General features: G+C 40.7%; 1 protein-coding gene across 2 annotated transcripts in view; it reads left to right on the top strand.

Annotated features, from left to right (window-relative positions):
- MAD1L1 (mitotic arrest deficient 1 like 1) overlaps positions 1-12,383 on the top strand; it is a 349,051-nt gene that overhangs the window by 35,630 nt on the left and 301,038 nt on the right. The window lies entirely within an intron of this gene.

Raw genomic sequence — 12,383 nt, 5'->3', positions numbered from 1 at the left:
GTGACTCCAGAAGGGGATGCTGCTAGCAAGACCCTGCTATGTTAAAGCCCAGAGAAAGGAAACAAGGGCTGCAAACTGAGGGACCAGCTCTTTATATCTCCTTGATGTTCCAGGGAGCCTTTTGTGCCACCTTCTGTTCTTTCCCATGTTGATAAAGGGCTACTGAAACCCTTGCAGGAAGAAAAAACAAGATAAAGGGCTATTGAAATCCTTGCAGGAGAAAAAAAAAAGATGAATAACTGTGGGTGATGCAGTGAAGAGTTAATCAAGCTTTATGTTATGAATGTTTGCAAGGGGAAATGAGTTGCTTTCCCCAGACCATTTCATCTGGAAAGGAAATGTCACAAAGCAAAATGTGCCAAGAATCCATCTGGGTATGGGAAAGGGAGTAGGAGCTCTGAGGACTGTGATTTGACTGCTAAAAGGACCAGGTTGTAGAGATGATGAAGGAAAAGGATGTTTGCAGTTTTGGTGGCAAAGTGCTGCCAGGCTTTGAGAGGAGCAGCCTGTTTATGGAGTGAGATGTGTGTTTGAAACATGAGGGTGTTTAAACCATTGCCCTCCTGTGGGAGTGAATGTGTAATGGGGAAATGAATTTGCCAGAGCCAGACTTTCCTGACAGTACTGGTTCCACAGCCTTTCTGAAAACAGTTCCACAGCATGCCAGACAGTGCTGCTCACCCTCAGTGCACATCTTCTTGCTTCTCTGTTTAATTCCACGCATTAGGAGCCCTCTGTTAAAGCCATTCTTGTTAAAAGCAATACCTCTGTCTTTCAAAAAGACTCTGGACTGTTTGCACTGCAGGGTTGTGGCTGCCTTGGCTGAGCAACAGAAGTGTGAGGAATTTCAGCCTTTGGTGTAAAAATGTTGAATGCAGAGCAGTCAATGCCATGTTGAGCTCTGGGTGGGCACACTTAGCTTATTGTGGGCAGCATTTCCTCATGTGTCTCCTGAGGTAGGTGATGATCCTGTTTTGGGCTCCACCTTCCTAGTGGTGGGCAGGATTCAAGCAGGGTGGTAAAAAGTTTTGGCTGTGCTGCTGCTGTTAATGAAACTGTTTAGTCTCTTGTAAAATGGTTAGCTAAGTGTAAATTCCCAGGAGCGAGCCAGCCAAGTTATTGTGTGGTTTTATCTGTGAAGTTTACAGGGGAGAAAAAAAAAATCTCACCAATATAAAAAAGACATTGTGTATATTAAAAATAAACCAAGCAAACCCTCAAACCCACAAGTGATGAAATGATAAAAGAATGATGATAGTGTTTGAGTTACAGATTTGGGGTTTTTTTAGGCTGCTTTTCACAGCCTTTCAGAGAACTTCTTTTTCTAAATTTATTAATGGCCAAGGGGAAACGTCTGTTGAAAAAGCAGCTTTTTGGTAGTGCCTGTTCATCTAGATATAATTGTGCCAATTTAGTTTAAAAATAAAAACATGATTAAAATTACTTTTTGATTTCAAGTTAAATGGGCTGTGAAGCTGCTCAAATTAAAATTCTAACATTTTCCTGATGTGTTAGTTCTGAAACTGATAATTTTGACTTTCTTCTATCACATACCTTATTCTGTCTTAAAAAGAAGGAAATAAGATAAATTTTTAAAAACCTTTCATTACAAGTGATTTGAAAGTTTTGGAAATAAGACCTTGTTAAGGAAGCAAACCTAATTTTCTCCTTTCCATAAATCTTTTCCAGATTTAGCCGATGGTCTTCTCTTTTATTTGTTTCATAATTGTGTTCAGAATTGTCTGTGTATTAGAGTAATTTAATATGTGATCATGCCTCCCTCTAGTGATGAAGCCCAGCACTTATTCAGCTTTCTATTGTTTTTTTTTGGTTTTTTTTTTTTCAGCCACAGGTTCTTTTGCCCTTAGTTGAAATATGTTGGTTTTGGTTTTGCTGATAGGGCAATGTTTGATTTATAACATCACTGGTTATGTGTGTGCAAAGCAATGTGCAGTACAAACACCACAAAATTTGTGTCCCCCCCTAAGAACTTTAAGTTTTCTCCATTAAAATTAATGAATTGGCAGATACTTAAGAAAACATCATCACAAGTTGGCATCTGAATTTATGTCAGTGAAGGAGAGAATCACAGATAATCCTGGCTCACCTGTTGCTACAGTGCAAAACTGTGTTTAGTAGATGAGATTTTTGAGTGTCATGGTAAAGAGCATTATATGGCTCCCTTCCCTACCTGGCAGATGTTGAATGTTTGTGCAGTGTGTGTGTGTGTGCTCATCACCAGCTTTTAAACACGGGCAGGAGAGTGCCTGGAAGGTGTGTGAGGGGGGTTTGCAAGCTGATTATTCTCTCTCTGTCTTTACTCTGCAGTCATCTTGGTTTGTATTCCTAGTGATGCTTTCCCACACTGTTCAGTGACTGAGGTAGACACTTGCCAGCTGCTGTTTCTGTTTCCAGTGTCCTGATCTAGAGTGGGGAGTTATGGTTGATAAACACCTTTTCCAAATGCCTTCACTAAACAGAAAATTTATTTTTTTCTCATTTTTGCATTCTTGACCTGCTTTCCATTTATTACTGTGCATTTTTTAGAGCCAGTGTTTGTGTAATTAAAAGGCAATAGAGATGATCCCACCACAAAGAGACAACATCACTATAAACCCATTTTTGCAGTGGTATTTCCCTGAGTGGGGTTCTGCACTGCAATCTGTGTTTTGTGTAGCCTGTGCAATTGCCAGTGTCTCCGGGCCTCCCAGAGATCAAATGATGATGAATATCCTATTTGCTCCATCACTCACATTGCACACTTTTAGACACAGAACCACAGGACTGAATTTCCTGAGCAGTAGGTTTAAATCAATTTCTTTTAACAGTGATTGTTTACACGTCTGAGTTGTGTCGATTCCCTTGGAGCTTGCTATTTTTGCTAAGGGGAGAAAACCTTCCTGTGGTGCCAGCATGGGGCAAGAGGAGGGTCACTTTAGCACTGAGCACATGGGCAGCAACTCACTTCTCTTGGCAACTTCAGGATGGCTGAGTAATGTAGCTGAAAGTGCCATTAATCGTGCGTGATGGACTCTCAGTGCTGCTCTGGAGTGTGTTGCTAGAAGTCGTATAAATAGAGTAAATTACACTTGCAGAAGCAGCAGGAAGTGTCCTGGAGCTTTTTAACTGCAGAGCAAAGATAACAATCCAAAGGTTCAAAAGCTCAAAAGAAGATTGCTCAGAGCCACTTTGATAGCAAGAATTGTACCTGCTCTGCTATTTAGGGGAAGGTGATGGAAGGAAGGTGTTTAATTAGTGGGTCAGTTTAACCATGCAGCCAACATTAGTTAAAGTCCATTTTCCCCCCAGCTGTGACTGCTGTAGGTGTGGTACACTGACATGTGTTGGTGGTTGCAGTTTGGAATATGGAAAGTCAGCCAAGTGGATCATAAGCTCTTCTCTTGGAGAAATGATGTAGTAGTTATACTATTTTTTAAAGTGAGAAAAGCTGCATGTTTATTGTGCCTGCTTCCTATCTACATATTTGGTCTCTCTAGAGAGATTTCCTCAAACAATCCTGACAAAGTATTCTGGAATTTGAAATGTTGTCCTATGAGATGGCTCACACGAAGGAATGATGCTGCTTTATGGCTTGAGCTTTGCTGCATTTGGAAAGACAGGCTATGAAAATGGTTACTTGTAGCTCCTCCCAGTAATAATAATTTCTACTTTGCTCTTGTAATCTAAGTGCAGGATTGACTTTGGACCTTGAGATGTCTTGTGGAAGGTCAAATACAAGGAAATACATAGGTGAAGTTGGTTCTGGGCAGGATGAAGGACAGAAGGGAAAATGGAAGAGTAGTAAATCCTTGGTTCTGGTGTTGAGATCCTGGAGCTGATGGCTTATTCCCATCATCTCCTGTCAGAAAGCCAGCCATGTGTTTTGACATATTGTTTCATATGGGAAAAGTGACACAGAATGTGTTTGGAAAAGGATTTTCCTACTGCAAGTGCTCATGGAGTTCTGTTAAGAGACTTGGTTGTTTACCACCTTTATTCTTATAAATCATGTAAAACTGATTTACCCAAACAACCTGCTATGTGTGGTGTTGTTTAAAATGAAATAAAACCTCAAACCATTGAAGACCAGGGAATGTAGATTGCAAACTGAACAGAAAATGCTTTACACTTGGGCAGCAGGGATTTTTTTTAACCAAAAAAAAAAAGAAAAAAAAAAAAAAGAGAATGAGTGATGATAAGCCCAGAACTGTCCATCTTCATAAGTGCTGTTAGATCAGAAGTGTTGTAAATCTATTGCCCAACCTCTCTTTTCCTTGGATGTCCCAATGAATGTCAGTCACAAAAACAAATAGAGCCTGTCAGATTTCTTCCCCTAATCTTCTGGAAAGTTGGACAGAAGTTTAATTACAGTGAAGTGTCTTTTATCTGACAGAGAGAGAAGTGCTAGCTTTTTAATAGGCTTTATGAGTTATTTTTTGATCAAAAGAAGCACTTAATGTCTAATATAGGATTAGGTAGGGATTTTTTTTCTTCCTTTGTTCATTTATATGGCACATTGCACCTTGATTTATACATGGGGGTGTCTGTGTACCTTATATCAGACAAATGTTTATTCACAGTGCTTCAGGGCAATATTAACTGCTGGCAGGTTCTGCATTCATTTTCCAGAGTGAGATGATGAAGAAATGGCTGTAGATGCTGCTTTTCCTTTTCTTCAAAATGGATCTTTCCTGCACTTCTATACCAGAAGGTACTCAATAGGGTCTCATTAAGTGACCAATCTACATATTCATATAGCAAGTTTCTAGAGCAACATCTGGTTATTCATGACTCTAATTAGGTAGATACAAAGCTTTTCTATTTTTTTTTCTATCATATAGTTAGCAGAAAATAGGAAAGCAAAAAATAATTTAGCCAAGACATTGACTTATGCTTCCAATTTGAAAAACATGGGATTTTGCCCAGACCTTTGCTTTTCATGATTGTGCCATTTTTAGTCTGATTTCCTGAGGAAGTGAGGCTTATTACTGTGCTTTGTGTGTGTATGTAGATGAGATTTGTCTGTGCCTACCCTACACTTTTGAACTTGCAAGTTGTGTTCTGTCAAGCTTGGCAGATGGTGGAGGTCTCAAAAATCATGAATTCCAGCAAGTTTAAGGCAGTCAGATCTCCATCTCCAGGAGCTCTTCATCCTGAGGCCATGCCCTGAGGTCATGTCAGGGATAAGAGCCCTGCAAGCAAACAGACCCTTGGCAATGTCCCACTGTCAGAAAGGCTCCTTTGGAGATCAGGCAGCACTGAGGGAGCTCTGGCTTCACACCCTGGCAGCACCACAATCCATCATTTTTGCTGTTCCATTCTTTCCAAAGGCTCATGGCATTTGAGAGTACCATGGTAATGTTGCTGGCATGGTTTTCATGCTTTTCATGTTTCATGTCATTTTGGTATGAGAAGAAAAAGTCTGCTTGAGTCAGGAGTCACCTTTAGAGAGAGAAATCCACAGGAAACCAGGCAACTTTGGTTCTGGAGCTCATGGAACATTCTCTCTGTATTTAAAAAGAAAATATGTAGAAAAAGCCAAAAAAAGCAGCCTAGAGGGGATAGACAAAGCTGTAATGATACCCTGGAGCTCTGTGGAGACTGTAGAGTGCAAAACCAGTACAAATATTAGTACTTGGTTTCTTACCTTTTATTTGACTGTGCTCCTGGGAGAACATTGAAGAATAATCTGTGAGAGCACTCTGTTCAGTGCTCTGATCACTTCTAATGATTAAAAATATAATTGTAGAAGGTATTTAACTCTGTTCTTAATAGTCCTTCTTGTGCCAGGGTTGTGATTGACCCTGGGTGTTCCTACCAACCTCCCTGATGTCTGTGCATGTCTTTATTACTGGAATGAAGGATAGCTTTCATTTCATCTGGAGATGCTGATTCAGCATCCCCTAGGTAGCAGTGGGCATTATTGACTAGAAAAAAGAGTAAAAATAACCAGCTAATTTGGTAGGAAGCACAGGCTGTTCTTGGTAGTGTGTGGTACAGCAGACACCGTGGTTGGAGCTGCACTGTGGAAGTTTGGGAAGGAGAAATCTGCCTTGCATCTCTCCTGTGCATGACTCACATCTACCCTATAAATCTTTCACTTCTGTGAGATTAAAATTCCTAAAACTTCTAGATGAAATAGATGTATCTTAATACTAGTCCAGAGTTCTCAGAACCCAGAATGAATATTTAGATATTGAAGTAATTAGAAGTCAAAACTTATTATCTGTTATCATTATTCTTACTCTTACCTTCTTAGCAGGGGGATGCTATGATCAAATTAATGATTTACAGGAGGCTGATGGGCAGAGTGCCCCACATCCATGTTATATTTGTGATATGAACACAAAGGCAGGAATTGTAATCTCAGCTGTGCAGTAGGCAGCAGTACAGAAATATTCTACTTTGAAACCAGTAGTATTATGTAAAACTATATATTCAGTCTGCTGCCAAGCTTTGTGTAGAGCTCTGGGAATTGTAGTGCTTTAAGATTTCCAGTTGTTAGAATTTGTCTTTTATTTCCTCTGCAACATGGCAGTATGCCTTGAAAAATTGGATGTGAGTTGGAAAGAATGGGGCCTATCAGTTTGGTAATAAATTTGGAATCAGTGTTGAAGTCACCAGGGTGGTTCCATAAATGAGGAAGATGATTGGAGCCCAGGAAGTCTGGACTCAGTTTCTGGAATGCTTTCCTGGGTGCTGAGTCACTATATCCAGTGACACGAGTTTGTCACCTCATGAATGGAAACAAGCATCACTGTTTGTTTCCATCCTCTCTGCACATGACTGTTTTTAAGGCAAATAAACATCAATTCCTATCTACCCATGTGTTTAAACAATTTTTTGTTCCTTTCTCCCCCAAACACACATCTGTTTCTTCCCATACAGTATTTTAAAATGGCTGTAGTGACTGTGGCTCCTGGACTGTTTCATGGGAAGGCATCAACAGTCAAACAAGGCTGTGTTTAACAGTTTTGTCTCTTAATTTGTAATGCTGGAACTGCAATACAGCTTTCCTGAGCAGTCATGGGAAGCCAGAGGGAGATTGGTGGCAGAATGCAGAATGAATTTTCTGTCTTTTTGTACTCATTTATTTGAACACCTACTGTAGTTGCTGTAATAACAGGAGCTTTGAAACAGACTATGGATTTTTCTAAAGTACTTTATGGTACTGTTGATATTGTTTATTTTGAGCAGATTGATGAGGACAGCCAGAATACTCTGAGACATTTTACCAAGGTAAATGTGAATTCTGTAGGATTTTTTAACCTGCTGTAAAGTGGTGTCAGTTCAAATACTGCACAGAATATGGTTATGCCTGAAAAATAGATTGTCTGGCCTGGGATGTCTCAATCAGTTGATCATATCTGCATGTACACTTTGTTCAGCTCCATAACTAACTGCTTCTTGAACAATTTCTCATCTGGATCACATCCTCTCTACTGCCTGCTGCCTTCAGGCTGCTGTTATTGGTATTTTCATTATGTGTTTAATATTCTTTGTGGCTGCTTGTATGCACCTGTGAATGTATAGAGCAAAATACTGAAGGTATATCACTGCTGCTGGTGGGAAGGCATTTTTAATTACTCATAAATATTCTCCTACTGTCAAAGTTTTATCATCTATACAAAAGACATACTGCTTGGAAAGTTTATTCAAGAAGTGAGCTTGTCTTTTTTAGCTGTGTAAGGCAAAAAAAATCAACTTGTCATAAATTGCAGTCAACCCCCCTCCCAAAAAGCAGCTTTCTCTTGCTGCTCTGAAAGTTAAATGACTAATGTGCATAATTTATTTGAGCATCTGTGCTAAAAACTTGCATACCAAGTTTTAGTTCAATGTGATCAACAATGGCGAAAATTAGGATTTATCATGGAAATGCTGATGGATGTGAACATGTGGAGGCTAAACCGGTGCCTGACAAACCTTCTTATTGTGCAATGCTAATGGTGAAACACAGTTTTTTTCTGCTGTAATTGCATTCCCCCCCTCCTTGGCTGCTTAATTTGCTCCTTTTCAAAATTCGGTGGTTTTAGCTGCGCTTCATATTTGGATTCCTGCTTTTTCTGGAGTCTGCATAAAACCTCCTAAGTTGTCTTGTGATATTTCTAAGCATAAGATACCCTGAGCTGCCTGGCTGAGCATCAGCATCCCGGGCTGGGGCTGAGGCTTTGCAGTAACTGCCTGAGAACAGGAGATGGTGCCGGCAGCCTTGGCAGCTGCTCTGCCTTCCCTCCCCTCCTCCCCCACCTCCTCTGCCTTGCACAGCCAGGCTGCTGTCACCAGCATTATAAATTCTGGAGCCAATTAGCTAAAAAATGTTACAAGTGAAAGGAAAGAGAAGAAGCTGTAGAACATCTTGATGTGAATATGCCTGTTTCAGAAACTCTTCCTGTGGAGAGCTTGAATCACAGAATCACAGAATGGTTTGGGTTGGAAGGGACCTTAAAAATCACATTTCCAACCCACTCCCATGGGCAGGGATGCCACTCACTATCCCAGGTTGCTCAGGGTCCCATCCAACCTGGCCTTGAATACCTCCAGGGATGAGACATCCACGGCCTCTCTGGGCAGCCTGTCCCAGTGCTTTACCACCCTCTGAGCAAAGAATTTCTTCCTAACATTTGATCTAAACCTGCCCTCTGTCAGTTTAAAACTGTTGCCCCAGGTCTTATCACTCACTACCCATATAAAAGGTCCTTGTCCCTCCTTTTTATAAGCCCCTTTAGGCACCTGAGGGCAACAAAAAGGTCTCCCCAGAGCCTCCTCTTCTCCAGCTCTCTGAGCCTGTCCTTGTAGGAGAGGTGCCCCAACCCTCAGGGCATCTTCCTGGCCCTGCTGTACCTTTTGCTGCAGCTCTGGTGCAGCTTTTGGTGAAGCATCAGATACATTTGAGACATCTGGTTAAGGAAGAAGTTGGTTTGGAGGAGTAAAGGCAAGGCCTTCTTAGAAAATGGTGCTGATGAAGTCTTATGTTAGATATTGGAAAGATCTTGGACATCTTCGTGCCTTGCTGGTGCTCATTTCTCCAGCCTTGTCCACAAGATTTCTTGTTGAAGGAAATTTATTAAAAAATAAAATTTGTTGATATTTAAATTCCTGAAGTCAGACCAATTGCTTAGTTCTTGCATGGGCATCACAGAAGGGAAATGTGTTTATAGTTGGTTCCTCTCTCTGTCTCTCTTTGAAACAGTATTTGGTGTGTTTTTAGGCATGCCCTTGTTCAGAAGAAATGCTGACAATTTCTCAGTGCAGTCATTCTGTTGAAGAAATGTGTCCCTCCTTAGGAAGTAGAAAGTGTTGGCTTCAGAAGGGATGCATCCTGCTGGTCCAGTTATTTTGTTGCTCGTGGCTTTTGTTTTGTCTTTCTCTTAACCTGTGGTGGGATGTGACATTCAGAGGGCCTGTTGGGGCTGGATGGGTGGTCAGAAAGCAAGCTGGGGCACGGTGCCCTGTTAGAGTTTAGAACAGTGTTCCAGCAAAATGTAATTTCCTTGTCATATTTTATGTATGGGCTATTTTTGCATATTTTCAATATTTAAAACAATGTCCATATTAATAACTTTAGAAATATGTTCTCACTGTTAAGAGATGGAAATCAGTAACAAAAAACACACAAAAAAGATCCCATCAAAACCCCCACAACAAATCCCCCAAGCTTTCCTTTTATTCAAGCAACAACAATCAAATTCTTATGACTAGAATAACTACTGAAGAGGCTCTCTGTTTCGCAGCCAGAGAAAGCTTTTGAAATATTTATGGAAATAAACCAAAATGTGTCCCTTTCTGACTGTACAAATAAGAGATTATCAGATCTAGCCTATGGCAGTTGCAGTACATAGAGTCCAAAGCATCTACAACTAATAACATAGAGTGTATGCTTTAAAAAAAGCTGTGAGGTTTTATTTTTTTTTAATGGGTCTCTACTGACAAAACATCACATTTTCCATGGATTATCCTAATGAAAAAGTCCCTCTTTGTGCATCTTGCATTAGAGGTAAAAATTAACGAGACAATACATTAATTGACCTTTTAAAACCAAAAGCATCATTTATGTTGATGCATCTTTATCTACTTAAAGAGCAGGACTGAAATCACTTTGTAGCTCTTTCTGTGGTAGCTGGGAGTGTGGAGCAGGGCTGCTCCCATCCCCTCCTGTTGAATCCTGTGCCACCAGGGACAGAATTGCAGCACAGCTTGTCTGGCTGTGTCACACTCCCAATTTACTGAGTTGAACTTGCTCATCTGGGTCTTAAACCTTGCTTTTCATTCTACAAATCTTGCTCTGGTGTGAGAATCGGAGCTTGTTGGAGTCAGAGTGCATTTTGATGATTCACAGAAGACTCAGCAGAGCCAGGTTTGTGAGGAGCACTGATACCTTTTATTAGCCCCAGTGATAGGATTAGCAGACAGACACACGTGTGGGCACACAGCCAACACTGACATCTGATGGAGAGGGAAAAGCCTTCCAGCTAAATGCAGGCTGAGAACAATTGCTCTGAGTTTAACTTGATTCATCAGTTGGACAATTTGAGAGAGGAGGTGGTGGGCACACGTGGGACAGGAAGCAGAGGAGATGGAAGGGCTGTTAGCACCCATGAAGAAGAGACTGTCCTATTTATTCTGATAGCAGGGTTTGGGTACCTGGAGAAGACAAACCATCAGCAGAATGAACTTTCTCCTTATAAAAAGCAAATAGAGTATGTCATGTTTTTATGGAGCCATGTCCCAGTAAATTCTGTGCTTCACTGACTCAGCACTGGAGTGTCAGCCTTGCAGTTAAGGGACTAGGACTTCAATTTTATATTAGCCAAAAATACTGTTTTCTAAACTGTCAATAAAATAATTTTGCTATATTGTTTGACTTATCTCCTCTGGGCAGTCGGGTGCAACAGCAAGTCTGAACTGCCAATGCAGTGACTGCAGAATGAGTTTTGCTTTGTTTGTCCAAGCACTTTCTAGGATCAGTCACTGTTCCCTGAGCCCTGCTGTGAGTGCTGTGGGCTCTGCTGACTCTGGGAAAGGCCAGCTGCAGATACTGAGTGGGATGTTGGTGCTCATGGCAAAATCTGTTGTCAATTTTGGACTTAACAGCAGCGTAATTAACTTGTTTATTTATTTTTAATTGTGTCCTGTTAATATAAGTGCACCTGCTGCTGTGTTACCTTGAATCATGATGTGCAGTTTGTGCACAGCCATGGGTGGTAAGTCTCTAGCTCTCCTATTTGAGAGTGACAAGATGTCTTTTAACAGTGTATTTGTCAGGTTTTTCTTTCCTGATTACTTCCAAAAGCTGGGAAAAATGCTGATAATAACTGTGATTATAAAACCCTAAGTAACAGTAAGATAACCTGGGGCAGAGTAGTGCCTAAAAATACTTGTTGTTTTTAAGCTAATTACATTTTTTATTGCCAGTGACCTTTTGGAAACCTTTTATTTACATGGATTGCTGATGCCTCCAAGGAAATGCCTTTATGCAGAGGGAAAATGCATTCCAGTTGTCTCCTCAAAGCAGAATGCAGGTCTGCTGTCTGTAGAATGTGCCCTTTCTCAGAAGGACTTCATAACAGGCTTGTTCTGAACTGCAGGGAGAGCTTTTCCTGGTGGAGAAGATGAGCACCCAGGCTGTGTCATCCCTCCAAGCTGCTGCTTGAAGGTGAGGGCTCAGTGTATAAACAAGGATGGGGGGCATTCTTGATCTTACAGAAGCATTCATTAATACTTGAAGACAGAGGAGTCAGAAATTCATTCAGACTCCCTTGAGAAATTTTTGGCTCAGTGGCAAACTTACGAATGATGAACTATGGGCCTTGTTTCAAACATATGAGCCACATATAAGGCAGAAATTCCTCAGTTTTTGCAAGCTTTTAATTTTGATTTTTTAATATTGTGTTGAAATAAATACTTCATATCTTCCCTGAATGAATGCTGAAGGTCTTGAACTGTACACAGGAGAGTGAGACTGGATGAAGTTTTAGTAGTTTCTCCTTTCCAATCCTCTGGAGGTGGTTGTCTAATTCCTGAATGAGAACTGAGCAAGAGAGAGCAGATTTGTTGCAGCTCCCGTGGATAATGTAGCTGTCATTGAGGCTGACAGAAGTTTCTGTGTTCTCCTTGCCAACCCAGCAGTCCTGGTCAGACAGCCTCTGACTTCATTTGTTTTGATGTTTTAAAAATAAAGTGAGTGGCATCTTTTGTTGATGTGTACAGACTTTGGAGAAGTTCCTCTTGTCCTTAAAGAAGTGAATCAAGCCAAGGACTCGGTGTAGATGGTAGCATGTTTGATCAGTCAAGCTAATTTTTAATTCATGTTTTTTCACAGCACTTTTATAGAATAAGTTCCTTCTCTAGGGTACCTGACTTCAAAGAAGTAGACCACCATCACT

This window comes from Haemorhous mexicanus, chromosome 17 (assembly GCF_027477595.1).
Source record: "Haemorhous mexicanus isolate bHaeMex1 chromosome 17, bHaeMex1.pri, whole genome shotgun sequence".
Taxonomy (NCBI): domain Eukaryota; kingdom Metazoa; phylum Chordata; class Aves; order Passeriformes; family Fringillidae; genus Haemorhous; species Haemorhous mexicanus.
This window is presented reverse-complemented; position numbering and strand designations above follow the sequence as displayed.